The sequence below is a fragment of the Dromaius novaehollandiae genome, chromosome 2, assembly GCF_036370855.1.
Source record: "Dromaius novaehollandiae isolate bDroNov1 chromosome 2, bDroNov1.hap1, whole genome shotgun sequence".
Classification (NCBI taxonomy): domain Eukaryota; kingdom Metazoa; phylum Chordata; class Aves; order Casuariiformes; family Dromaiidae; genus Dromaius; species Dromaius novaehollandiae.
In genome coordinates this window covers 108,802,198-108,817,360 of record NC_088099.1, presented here as the reverse complement: position 1 = coordinate 108,817,360, position 15,163 = coordinate 108,802,198, and positions in this window count along the sequence as shown.

Below are 15,163 nucleotides of genomic sequence, written 5' to 3'. Positions count from 1 at the left end.
CTAAAGCAGTGTCTATCTTCACTTTTAATTAGACCTTTAGCAAATAAAGTAAACACAAATATATCTCCCAGTCTTGGTTTACCTATCCCTGTCAGTTCTAATTTCTGGTAATTGGCTACATAGGCTCTTAGTTGTTAGCTATTAAAAAGTAGTTATTCTGAGGGAGGTATTTTACCTTATTTTATTCTAGGAAAGGAATGATGGGAGAAAAAAAGAACAAAAATATCGCATGTTATGCTTTATCATTGAGGTACTCTTGAGGAAGATAAACCATAGTACTTTTCAATGTCCTCCTGATTAGATTCTGCACATGATTCAGTAAAATAATATATATATACCAAATAGGAGATGGAGGCATTTTGATCTCAACTGAATCATGAGTGTAAATGACTGTTAAGGAAAAGACAAAAAGTCTTATTTTCCCCTTTCCCTGAACTTGCTTGAACCTTCCCAGGAAAAATGCATAGTTTATGAAAAAAGATCTTAGTATAACTACATTATAATTTTGTGGTGAAGTGGTGGAGACAGAATTATGACTATCTAGCATACTTGGTATTATGAAATTTTAATTTTCTATCTAGACGTCTGTTTTTTCCTTATGCCACAGAAGTTTGTTTACCACAGGCCATTTTCTGAGGCACATAATTATGTTGACTTTAAATATAGCAGCAGTCATTTATTATGAGACATAGAAGCTGTTTAGAGATGTGACAGCTGTGGCATCATATTACGTTTTTCTAAATTAAAGTCTGCTATTATACAACAAGATATTTTACCTTTACTGCAAATATAAATTATCTTCAAAATGGGGTACCTACCTATAAATCTGAAACTTTTTCATGCAAGTACAATGTGTGTAAGGCATGAGAATTTAATGGCCACTAACATCCCAAAAATTCCCAAGTCAGAAAAATCAAGGGCATAAAGGAGGCTTTGCTTAGATCAAATCAGATCTACAAAACATGGTAAAATCACTTGCTTGCATTTGATAAGTGCTGTAATTTAGCATGATGTAGTGCTGCAAAATATGGTCTACAGATCTCCATTAAAAGAAAAGAAAAAAATATACAAATACCCTACAAAATTTACACCTGTGAGCATTTATTTCAGCAAGTAATTCTTCAGCAACTTAAATGTTGCATACAGTCTCCCTCCTGTTGTGTTAAAGGTACATAAGTGCCAGAGTTCTTATATCTTTAAGTTTATTCATAGCTTAATAGTTTTCTTCAGAGCAGAAAATGGTATTAAAAATTTTCTCTGTCTTGTACCAGTTGCAGTACTATCAGTTATAATAGCAGTGTATTTGATAGCAAACACCACTGCTTCGCTTTTCTCTGAGGACATTTAATCAAAAAGAGGACAAAGTGCAAGTATTTGTACAAAGTATCAAGTATTTTCTGAGGAGCATCCATGACTACAGGAAACTAATCACCCCTTAAAAAAGGTTCTCTAGGGGATATTTTCAAATTTTTTGAAGAGCCCAAGTTACCAACTTGTTTATCAAATCCTAATAAAGAGGAGATAAGCCATCTACCGCAACTATACAGCATATATATAAAATATGAAATCTTAGGAAAAAAAGTATTATAATCAGAACAATTTTTGGAGAAATATTCAGACTGAGTTAGAGTATCCTTGGTTAAGTAAAAGTACTTTTTAAACAAATTTCTGACTTCCAAATAGTCTAGATGATTTCAGTAGGAGAGAGAACATTCTCCTCCAAGCTCTTCTGTTTGCATTCAGTGACACTTACAGTCAAGAAAACAGCTGTATAAAAGAAGCTTGATTAACAGCCTATGTGGTTGCTTCTACCTCTATTTGGACTTAAACTTGTTTTCTGACCTAAAGGCATAGATTTACTATTGTTAGCAGTGGTGGGCTAACAGCACTACAAAATTCTAAATTAGATTTTTTATTACACAAAAAATATTCTCAAGTTATCGTCATTGTGTAGGGCTTCTGTGACTGCTGAGAAAGCAGTACAGCTGTGATGCACTTCTCCCAACCTGACCATTAAAGAAATAACAGAGAGATTTCATATGACTGATAATAAGCAAATCATGCTATTGCCTTAGAATCATTAAAAAAAAAAAAAAAAAAAAGGAAGTAACCATAAGTGCTTATTCTGTTGTTTTGCCAGAGATAAAACCATCCATCCTTTTTAACCTACACTTGTTATAGACCAGTTTCCAGTGGGGCCTCTACCTGGCCTAAGTATGGGCTTTCCAAAACACATGCAGAAGGCCAGGTTCACAAGGAAACAAAGTAAGCATCTGCCTTTTTCTGCAGAAAGCTAGTTTCCAGGAAAGACATTTCACAAAGTGAAGACCTCATCATTTGTCAGCAATAACTGCCTATTGTTAAAATAAGCAGAACTACTTAATCTAATTCTATTGCCATTATATTGCAAAGCTGGGAAGTTAAACAGGGGAGTCATCAAAAACTTTCCCAAGAAAGCAGGCTAAAGCTGTTGCTGTAACACACAATCTCATCCTTCAGCTTTCAAGAATATATTCAGGTGTTTTTGAAAAGGTTGTTCTAGGGCCTGGAGCACAGTTGACTGAACGAGAAACCTCCCAAGTTTAGAGCAGGGATGGCTGTAACCTGAACAATAACAAGATGCAAAGCTGTACTGAGGGCACATTCTTTGCAAAATCTCATAGAGGGACCTATAAAACAAACATTCATATTGTGGAAAGTACAAGGGCATGTAGTTATGACAACCAGTTATATTTTCAGTCTCTGTATTGTGTGAAGGGTGTGCTGCATATTCATAAATTGGGAGTTTCTTTTGTTCTCTCATTAATAATCCTCAGTCTGAGTATCATTTCTCCAATCATTTTGATTTCTTTCAAAAGCTTTCTTTCCTACGTACCTCCAAAATTAACATCCAAGTGAAACTTCGTTTCACAAGAACTTCTGAATCTCTCATTTGTAAGCCTTTATACTTTTTAATGGATCATTGCACAAGCTGGGAGCATTCTTTCCTCATCCAGTCCTTCATAGAAGATCTAGCAGCAGACTCTAAACTTAGCTTCCCTAGAAAGCATGAGTCCACTGAGCAACAAATGAAAAACTTACTTTAAGGGCTTACTAATTTGAGTTTTCCGACAAGGGAATAAATTTTGTTGTTTTTAATAAGTGCAGTTCTAGCCACAGGGCAAACATACCTATGTTGTTCTTCTGCCTTTCTGTAATATTCCTTGGTAGGAGTTTCAATTCATTATGAAGATATTTAAGATATTAAGATATTTAAGCAAAAGAAATCAAAAGTTTTTTAAAGCATTTTTGTAGGGATCCGTATGTAAATTTAAGGCCAGAAGAGACCATTAAATCTCTAACAAAAGCAAAGAAGAAATGAATAAATCACTTTTGTTTTGTGCTCCGTAACAGTTATTTTGCAAGACATTTATTTTCTTATTTTCATTATAAACCAGCATTCATTTCCTCAAGCACTTAAGCAAAAGTAGTTTAAAAAAATCCCCCAGCATACCAGCAAACAAGTCGTCAAACTCTCTCTCTCTCATGGAGTGGACAAGCAGACTCCAAAGGCTAGGCCCCTCTATGGAAAAAACAAAAATTCCCAAACCCTGACAGTATGAAGCATTACCAGCCTACATATCCCATTACATATTAGTGTTTAATGTAGAGCTGAGAAGGCAAGTAATGTCGGGACATGTCTATAAAAGAAATGTTTACAAGTATATCAGTATAGAAATATCAGTGCAACTGAACTAATATGTAATAGCTTTGTGTAGGCATTCTTATTCTGGAAACGGAGTCCAGATGATACTACATTAAAAACATACTCAAGTTTTTACGTAAGTTTTCTTAAAACATAACAAGCTAAAAAGACATATAGTGTGAATTTTTCTGACCCTGTTCAATCAAGCAGAAATAAATAAAGGCTGCAGTTAAACATGGTAAGCAGGATACGAGTAGCAATCTACTATAGAAGACAGTGACTAGTACAATTACTTTTTTGACACATAGATTAAAAATTATTTGAATGCAAAATGTACTTAGGGTTACAGAATCAGAATTAAGGTTTGTATCTGGATATCTAAATGGAGCATTTTAAAAACATATTTCTTAAAGAATTTCCTTGTTTGCTTCCCCTCCGTTCCAGAAGAGTTACTGACATCAAGCCACCAACGTGCTTGCCTCAGCCAGCCAATGTCTTGATAAACCAGTTATCTCCAGAAAATCATGGGTGAACGGACCAACAGTACCAAAAAATGCCTCCACTTGTTCTTGGCAAAATCAGATTCAGGGATTCAAGACCATAAAGCTTCCTGTGTATTTATGTCCTTTAGAAGCCTGTATTAGCTAACTCTATTATTTAGCCTGTATATTGTTAGCCTAACTAGCTAACAATTATAATTTTAAATCTGAACCACAGGCATTGTGAAAACATACAGCCTATCCAATGAGAAGAGTTTTATAAAATTTGGATTTGGTAGTTCACATATAAAATGGTTTTCTTTTCTCTGCTATAAAATTAAGCCATTCTTTCTAAAAAAAGGAAAATACAGAAAACAAATTTAATGGAGAGAGAAAGAGAAGTACTTTAAATTAGAATAGATAAAAAAAATGCATTGCTTTGAAAAATTAGAAGACAGAAACGAAGCAATTTTTAACTACACGATCAGAGTTTTAGAAAGCAGATATTCAAGTAGTGTAATACTATTGAATTACACATGGGTAATAGAAATTTTAACTAGCAGGAATATTTTATTTTAATTACCTTTATTCACTGAACTTTCATGCCCAGAGTTATAACAGCATGTATGTTTTCTCCTCCTGTGTTCATTAGCAATTTCTTAAAGAACTGTGAAAGAACTAGCATTGGAGATTCAAAACTGAGGGCTAAGAGCGGTGGACAAAGCAGAGAAAGCCATTTGTACAAGACACAAAACTTCCTCAGGAGACAGCCAAAAACTGATGAGTGACACTGTTGGAAAATCAAAGACTACTGTCACTTCCAGAGCAAGATCGAAGTGTGTGTCTTTGACTTTGCTTTCCCTAGCATGCTTGTCATGCATATCTTCAAATAAAAGAAAATGAACCGTATGAAAACAAGACACCACCGCAAAATTGCAGGGGCTTCTGTCTCTCAGTTGCCAGTGAGAGAAGAAACAGTATGAGAAGCTGTTGGTCATGTCACCTGATGTGCCATCAGACAGTGCTTAGATGCTAAAACAAAAAGTGTATTTTATGAACTTGTTATAAATGAACAAAAGTGAGAATTAGTGATTCCTATTCCTAGTCTGCCTCCCATTCGTTCTGCTACTGTAAGAAAATGTTACGTTATCTCTGACTTAGCTTCCTGCTTTACTCATTATACTGTTCATCCTCAAAGAAATTTTGGGATGTTTAGTTAATTAATATTTGTAAATGAAACTTGAATTTATGCTTCACTTTTTTCTTCAGCTCTTTTCTAAAAAATGTTTCAAAGCGAAACCCATATACTTGATTAACTATATGGTAAAGTCTTTTATTTATTTATCTGTTATTGAGAAACTTAAAATTTCTTTATCTAGAAACCTCAACATTAAATCCTACCAAAAGATAGGTACAAAATATCAGGTATTTCATAGTCACTTAGATAAAAAATGATGTATTTATGAAAATAATATACAGTCTTAACAAAGGATTAATAATACCCTCGGATAAAAAATGATTTAGGAATATATTAGAGATTAGAAGGTAAACAAAATATAGAGACAATGCAGGGGTTTTTAATGATTAAGAAAGGAAGCACCTGACAGCTGATTTTAATATGGTAACAGCTTCCACAGAAATTCTTTAAATCCTTTCCAGGATAGCGAAGATTTTGTAAATGCTTTATTTGTAATAGTTCATTGTCCCTGAGGCCACATCAGCTTTTCCTGGCACCAATGATATAGATGAGATTGTTAGTTCTAGACCTTCTGTCAAGGACAGATAACAGTTGCAGGGTTTCACTCTCCCAATATAACATATGCACTCATCAGCACAGATCAGGTGAGCTGACTATATGCTATCCTGCTCTTTTTCTGCATAGCTTCCTCTTTATCATGAATACACAGGAGATGGGAATAAAGAAAAAGAATCACTACCAAAGACCAACATGTTAGATGTCTATGAAATACTCAGTTGCATCTTGTTAGCACAGGGTAAAGTATTTGTTCTTGTAGTACGGTGACAGGATTTGAATAGCTCTGCAATTTGCTGCAGACATCTTATACTTTCCATAATAAGCCAATGAAACCAACATTGCAAAGGTACTCATTGTTCCTTGGAAAATTGAGTGAAAAACAGTTCTCAAGTCATACTTTCCTCAAAAAAAAGAGAAAAAAGCCAAAGAGTGCAAATATAACCTCATTAAATAAGACAGCAAGCCTAAGTGGCATACAAGGCTATTAAACAAACTAGATTGGTCCATAATAATAAGAAACATATTTCACATCTGTTGAACAGTTCAGAGCTTTTAACAAGTGATAGGAATACTATGCTGGAAAATAGTTGCAATTCTCCATCAGTATATCATTGTCAATGGCTGTGCTGTCTCAAAAGAAGCACTTATCTCATACACTTTATTGCTTGATAGCTTGCTGATTGCTTTTACAAAGCAATAAACTGATGGCCTGATTCAGCAGTGACATTAGGTTATGTTCATTTTCTGTGATTGATGCTTTGAATTAGAACTCTCACATTCTCTTCTATTTGGAAATATGAAATTCCAAACAGGCAAGCCTGATGTCACAAATAAAATGACACAATGAATATCAGATGGGTGAGATTTATACATTTAAATATATAACTAGCTTGCCTCTTTATTAAAGTTTTTGTAATTTATTGTTGAACGTCTTGTCTTTCAATTAAAAGAATCAAGTCAAATAAGGATAAAGACAAAATTGAAAGATTAGAGTAGAATTTCCACTCTATTGCTGCAGTAATAGAAATGCATGCAAAGGTGAAAAACAAGAACATATAAATTATTTAACTATCAATTAAATAAATTGAATAATTTAAACATTTTTCTGCAAGCTTTAAGGTGAAAAGGAATTTCATTATTTTTCACTGGCTAAAAAACTCATCTATCAACCATAATAGCAGTTTTATTATACATCGTTTTGAAATGATAGTTAAAGTAGCAAGGCAAAATAAAAATGCTGAAAGAAGGAAGGGTGAATGCTAACTACCTTTCATTTCTTTGCACTAAGTAAATTAAGTATGAAGCAGTGTGCTAAAACAATGCTAAAGATGCAACTAAAATTCCCAAGAAATTCTGATTTAGATGTCCGATTTTACATTTAACTCACTGTTCTGCCACCTGGGGCTTGTCACCTTGAAGAAAATAAAACAGTTGGAACTTGGAAACAGTTCCCCTCTCTGAATGCTAATCCCAAGGAAAAGTGTTGCCATGTAGGGAGCAATTCCAGAATAGCTATGATCTTTTTACAGTCGTATGTGTCACCTTACTAATGTTGTGACCTATGCAATTCCTTGGTACCATGCATAAAATTCTCTAACAGAAACAACAGATAGGAGAAAGATGAAAGCTCTACCATGTGAAATCTGATGGTATTTTAATGGATTTTTGATGTCTGCAGTTAGGTCTGCTGGATAGATGTGCACGAATTACAGAGTCCGGCCCCAGTGGGATTTCTGATTCTCTCCGTGGCTTACGCAAGCTTGTAATACCTCAATTTCATCATCTGTAAATTGAACATATTATTTACTTACCCTCCTGATGCTGAAGCTGCACACATTCATTTGCTACCTTTTATGCTGGCCTTTTAAATAATAAAGCACCATTTAAGTGGTAAATATTTATAGCAAAAGGCAAAGCTTGATGGACATCTGCTCACAGACTGATGTTCTTGTCACAGGAAGCTATATGAAATACAGTAGCTTTCCTTCTTGGGCACAACATAGTTCTTAGGCCATTCTTTTTCAATAGGCTTTTGTGCCAAAAATGCAGTGGATAAGAACTACAAGTGAGCTGTACTGCCCTCCAATACCAAGTCTTTTTGTGGGGGAGGAGAAGAGCAGAGGGTTGCAATTTTTGCAACCTCTAAATTTGTATTCAGATTTACAAACAGGAATGGAGGTAGCTGATGCTATTTTCATTTTGCGAAACTTCAATTACTTTGTAAATGTGTATCTTTTCATGGAATCACAGAATAGCTGAGGGTGGAAGGCACCTCTAGAGATCGTCTAGTCTCAGCCCTGTGCTCAAGCAGGGTCAGCTACAGCTGGAAGCCCAGGCCTGTGTCCAGTCGAGTTTTGAATCTCTCCAAGCATGGAGACTCCACGTCTACAGGTAACCTCTTCCTGTGTTCTGTTCCCCTCACAGTAAGAAAGTGTTTTCTTATGTTTAAGTTGCTGCTTTTCAAAAAGGAGGAGGTTAAGAAAACAAAACAAAATAATAACCATCTACAAGCAAAACACACATTTTAAAGGATGGACATTTAGTGCTTTTAAAGATTTTCTTTATCCTGCATCAGCAACTTTAATGGGGAAAAAAAAATAAAACAATCAGAATGGCAGAGCATCTGAGAAATTTTTTCCATTCAGCAGCAAGGAAATCAAAACAAAATCTAAGGGTCTGTTCTGACTTCAGAAGTCATATTTAAAAACACAATAAGGACAAATGCCTTGAACTACTCACTTGTGGACTTGCTGAATTCAAATAGACTACATATGCATGTGAGGTAAGCAGTTACTGTCTTTGCAAGAATATAAGAAAAGCCTTTAACAGGATAGCGTTATGGTTACTTATTTCAGTTTCCAGACTAACAAAAGAGCACCATCACAGAGATTCATCGTCCGCCCCCCCACCCTCACCCCAGCAACAATGTTGATTAGCTCTAGTATCTCATTTTATGCTAGTTTGGCTTCTTCTAAGGATCCATTAGATTATTATGACTTTATTACATGCAGAATTTCTTAAGAGCATACACACACACATGTATATACACAAATACATAACATTTTAAAACATTTCTGAATTTTGAGTTTTTTTGAGCTATGTTCTTCCTCATGGAAGGGAGCATTTAAAAAACAGTCAGCTTAGTGGGGGGGGAAATGTTAATTGTTGCCCCACAAAGATCATACTGTACACACTAAATTAGAAAATCTTCCAAGATTTGATAAAGGTAGTTAGGTAAAGCATGCAAAACATGGAGAGAATGAAAAATACATGGATTTACTCCTCCCATCTTCTGTAAATGAAATGACTGCAGTCTTTTAAAAGTGGGCCAAACAGGAGGGAGACAGATGCAGTAACAACACTGTTGATTTGGTATGAGTATCAGCATCAACAATAGTGGTGCTTATCGATCATTATCAGACTCAGAGACCTGTTGCAATAGGGTAAAAATCTACAGGACAGGTTCCTATCAAAAAGAGCTTGTGTTTTAATATTTTTTAAAAAGAACTGTTGAGAGGGAGAGGAAGAGGGAAAAAATGGTATTTCCTTGTAAGCTAGACCAAAGCCTTTGATATTCCTAATTATATTGGAATATAGGTTTTTCCTGCTGACAGGAAACCAAGGACAGGTCTACATAACAGTAATAATGACTTAACCATATCAAAATATCAGAAAAGAATGTCAAAGAAAATTTTCCAAGAAAAAAAAAAAAACAGCTTTTGCTCTTATGATATGTAGTGGTTTCCCATGTGAAATAAAAAGCATCTATTTGGGATAGGAAAACAGAAAAAGAATTGCAAATAATTCTTGATATCTTTCTTCACTAATTCTGACATGCTGAGCCTAAATGAAACTGCTGTATATTTCCCGCTCACCCTTTCCTTGTATAACACTCAACAGTTTGCGTTTGGGGAATGTAAAAAGAGTAGAGTGGTAGAGGCTTTCTGATGTTCTCTCTAGGTTGTAATAACGGTGCAAAGAAACTCCAGAACACTTAAAAGTCCCTCTAAATCACTGAATCTATATTGTTGAATAGTGACTCATCCAAAAGGTGTCTAACATCTCTTGTTCTGCTCAGACAGCAAAAGAAATATCTAAAGTGAAGGTAAGAAACAAAGCGATTCATAGCCATATCAACCTGTGCTGGTATTATTCAACTTCCCATTAATGCTGTTACCCCTATTCTCTTGGAATGGTTAAAAAAATTCAAACTACTGCTAGGGTGCTTTTCCTTCCTGAAAAGGGAGCATCACAAAATCCCCTCTAATTATACTACATTTTGTTGTTGCTCTTTTATTCTTCCCATTGTAACTTTGAAAATATTGGTAGAAAGACTTTGAGCCCCTGCTTGGAATAATTTCACCACTTTTTATTTTCCTTCTCCTGAAGAAACAACAACCACAGAAAAATCTATGCACTTCCATAAGGTATATCGACAGCACAAGAGGCACACGTTAGCTGAAGATTTTGTCATTGCTGTTAAGGGAAAAGCTACCCTGGAGGACAGGTAATTGTGCAGCACCCCTGCGACACCCCACGGTCCCCATGCCCCAAGCACCTGGACAAAAAGCATGCTGCAGCCCAACAGCACTACAGCGTTGCTCCAGGACAAACTGGGACATAAGCACAGAGTGTGTGCCCTATCCTTGTCCTGACATTGAAGTGCTCTTACAGAGCTGGGACCAGTTCCTCCCTTCTTTCCTCACTGCCTCCCAATTCCTTGATGCAGTCTAGCTGCATTTCACATAACACCTGCATGCAAGTGGTCTCCTGAGCAATGGATCATGTTCCAAGTGCCTTTTAAATCAACTCATGGGGAGATTTTCGTATTAGTTGAGTGTCACTCTTCATCGCCATCATTAAGAAATGCATTCTGATGCCTTTCTTGAAGAGGTCAGCCATAGGGCAAAGGGCAGACTCTGAATTTAAATCTAGAAAAGGTCTTTGTGTTTTAAAGTTCTGTTGTTGGTTGATTTCTGCTACTTGCCCGCAAACTTTTTCATTAACTGAAAACGTTTATTATGCAATTATTAATATAATTAGTTCCCATTAATATGCTTTCAGTAGATTTAACCATAGAAAATAATAGTTATTTAGCATTTCAGAAATCTGCTATTTGAGATACTATTTTAACAACCCTGATCAAAAAAGCAGCATCATTGTGGTTGTTTTGTGGGACTCAGTATAAGTAGGGGATGCCATGGTATACAAAATGCACAAAGGCTTCTCCCACCATTGGAAAGAAACCTGGGCATGAAGGCTCGTTGACTGTGAAATGATAACTGCAGTGCACACCCTACAACACATAGGCAGCTGGTAACCACCATGGGACCCTTTGCAGGCAGATGAAAATAACCCCAAAAAAACAAAGCATTCCCCCCATCCTCCTTAAGGATAAGGTCTTGGCAACTTATTATCAGCACTATTAAAACTTATTTGGTTTCATTTCTTTTCCTGCTGGTAAGAATCAGTTTTGTTTGTCAAATGCTGGTTAAGTGATGAAGCTGGTTCTAGCTTTTTTTAATGGTCGTGCACAGCCTCAGTACCTTTGTATAACTTTAGCTCCTTTCAAACAGAGTGCCATGACCAGCCTATTTACCAATGTCCTCTTAGCAGTGGTCACATAGGTGGCTTGGAATGAAAAGGAAAAACTAAATGTTTTGAGAGGAACCCACATTCTGAATAGTCACACAAACAGCAGCAACAGAAATGTCAAGGTAACTTTAAAAACTAACCCCTTCATAAAAATGGAAATGGAAGAGTAAATACCACATTAAAACAATGCTAAGATGAGCTGTTCAAATGTCTTTCCTACTGCGTGTTGGAAAAAGTTACACACAGAGGCAAAACTCTCAAACCGTTATCAGTCTAGTGTGATAGTATCATTATAGCGTAGAAGCTAAAATAACTTTGTGAATGACAGCTCATTATGGGCTAGTCCAGTGCATATATATATATAAAAGTATTAAAACTAGCTGCTGTTGTTACAGTAGCATATGAATTGTCCACAAATCAGCCTGCATGATCATACAGTCATACAGGAAGAAGCTGCAAAAATTGCTACGTAGCTTGGGACTGTGGGGGAAGAAGCAACAGCAAATTGCAGCATTTTTGAATAACTAAAAATTAGAAGCTGTCACTAAACTCTACATGGACCTTAACATCTACCAGGACTTACAGGATTAATTCTGTCTGGGGATTGATTGTAGAATCATTTAATGATCAAAGGCAAATGAATAACTGACACTGTTTCAAACTAAAAATCAAACATTTCTAGTAATCAATTCACCAAAATTTATTCCTTATATCTAACAGTGGTATTGAAGTTTCCTTAGAAGAATCAAATGAACTTTCTGGCCCAAATTCTGTCCTTATCTAATAAACAGATGTTAACATCTGAGCAACCAAGCACATCACTTAGTGATTTCATCTCCAAGAAATGTTTGTCAGGGACAGCCAAAATCCATCTAGGCAATCTCCTTTGGCAACAAAAGGACATGAAAAGAACACGGCCTTAAAAAAAATAAAATAAATAAGAATCTACCCCTGGAAAAACCATAAGGACTGGAAAAGTCTCTTCATAAGCAAACCCATAGCAAACAAACAAACAAACAAACAAACAAAAAATGTGCACACACCCCCAAACAACCCCCCAAGACAGTGAACAACCACCACCCCAACCAAGAAAATGGGAAAAGAGTTGGGTTAAAAGGCATATGAATTAGAATATGTTGTAGAAACTGCCTATGACTGTGTAAGGATAACCAAGATGCCTATGATGCTTTCATATTCACAACAAGAAAATGCCTATGCTTTAGGCATATAAGGTAAGAAAATTGAAACAATCTTTTGGAAAGCCCTTCTAACCCTTTTGGGTGACATATATCTCTGCAAAGCAATGGTAAATAGAACAGTGTGGGTGAAACTAGACAGAAAGAAATGTTGTTCTGGTAACTGTTCCCAGAACTGTGGCAGCAAGCAGGACTGGATCAGTCACATGACACAAAAGACGTTGGAAAGACCAGGGGAACAGAATATCTAAGATGCATACATGCACATGCACAAACATAAAATGATAAAGGGGAATAACTGGTGCTAGGTACAGCTTTGCTGCTGGTAACCAGAAACACTTACCTGTACCTTAGAACTGGCTAAGCTTGACAGGTTTCTTCATTTGACCCTGCCTACTACCTACTGTAACTTTGTGGATCACAGGTGATGATGTATTGACCTAAAATCCTTTCAAATGTAGTAGCACTGAACGAGAAGGCTTCTAAATGAGACATGGACTGTGTCCTGTTCTCAACAGGACACAAAATCCAAAAGCAGTCTAAGTCTATCATTGAGAATTGGAAAGTAAGACCTCCAATTGGCAAAATACAAAAGAGGAAAGAGAATTTCATTAAACTTCCATTCTTCTTACCAGCATGGGCATTACTAACCAGGAAATTATAATCAACATGCCGTCTGTTAATTCTTGGAATATAAAATTTTCCTGAGCCATAAAGAAGAGCAGAATAATTACTGCCTCAGAACAACAAAACACAGTACCAGCATGTTAAAGGCTGTTTGAAGTAATGAATTCAGGCTTATATTGAAAGTTAGTATGTGACTTTTCCATGCACAAAATAAATCACATGTACGAAGTGTTAACTGTTTTTTGACATGGAACACATTTGAGAAAGAGTTTTGAGAAGACATTAAAGGACTTTTTGTTAACTTAAATTTTAGTAATTCACTTAATGCTTGTATTTCTTCTCCTCCTCCTCAGATATAACTTTAAAAAAATGTTAACTATGCTTGTTCAGGAATGAGGTGTACTTCAGCTAAGTAAATTACATTTCACAACTAGGCACATTACATATGAACCTGCATAATAAGTCTGCTTTTGCTGAAAAAATACTCATGTACATCTTCTTGGGTTAGTACTTTTCCTGTGAGTTTAGCAGAAATGTAGGGAGGTATAGTATGACAGCACAGTGCAATCTAGATAATAATCTAAAAATCTTTTGCATCTTTAAAGTGGCATATTAGAGAGAGGGTGCACACAGAAATGAAAATTGAATAAATCTGGCATAATGGCAGGCAAGGCTACCTGAAGCCTGCTGACATCTCCTTGTGTCTACCCTATTAAAACACATACAAAGAAAGAGATGGCCTAGACAAATATTTTCACTTCCTTTGAGAGTATGATCAAGTTCAAAGAATCTGTTTTTAACTGAACTAAGTTTATACTTAACAAAAGGTAAAATAAGACAGTTATTTTTCATTGTGAAAACTTTGCCGTACCATTATGTGAGAGTTTCACAAAGCAGCTCTTACACTGGAGACCTTTGCATTTCTTCTTAAAGAGGTTAGATTTTGCAATTTACTTTTTCTAGCTGTTTGCCTACATCTAGCATACCTGTTAATATCTTTAAACTGGAATTTTTTTTACTGATCAATGTTTTTCATCCAGAATGCACTATTTCTAAAGACATTAATAATATTGATGGAAATCCATTTGAAAGAAACTGTATGAAGTACCATATTGTTTTACAAATCCAATGGAAAAATGATAGCCCTGATGATAAACACCACGTGGCTGCATTCAGGGAAGCAGCCACAAAACAGAAACCTAACAAAACTGTTCTGTAAACTATGGCTACAAGGGCAAAAAAGTTCCCCAGCAGAGTACTTTTAGGTTCCAAAAGGAAAAGCAATAAGAAAGAAAAAGTAAAAAAGGACACTGCAAAATCTACAAAACAGTTCATTTCAGTGAATACTAATGCTGAGATCCTTGTGTTGGACTTCGTATACCCAGATTAAAATCCCCCAAATTTGTAACTTCACTTTAGGTACTGTTTAGGGAAGTTCCTTACTTTTCCTCTGAACTCCTCTGGTCTTGAGAGAGAAAGATTTGACTAAAACCCAACTGCTTTACTCCTTCCCCACCCAAGCTGGCAAAGAGACCATAGGGCAAAAAGAAAATCAGCCCATTTTCTGCCCACAGTATAAAAATCAAAATTAATCCGTGAAAACAGCTGATGATGTGGAAAGTGACACTTTACCTGGGAGCCTCTAAACCCCAGCTGTGTTTAAAACAGCAATAATGATGTACTTTCCTGTCTGGTAGGAAAAATCTGAAATGAAGTTAAAGGCTCTCCCCAAAAATGTTTCCTTCATCTTATGAACAAACACTCAGTAAATAAAATTCATGACAGAATACACTTGACTTTATTTAGCAGTAAAGCTTACCATGTA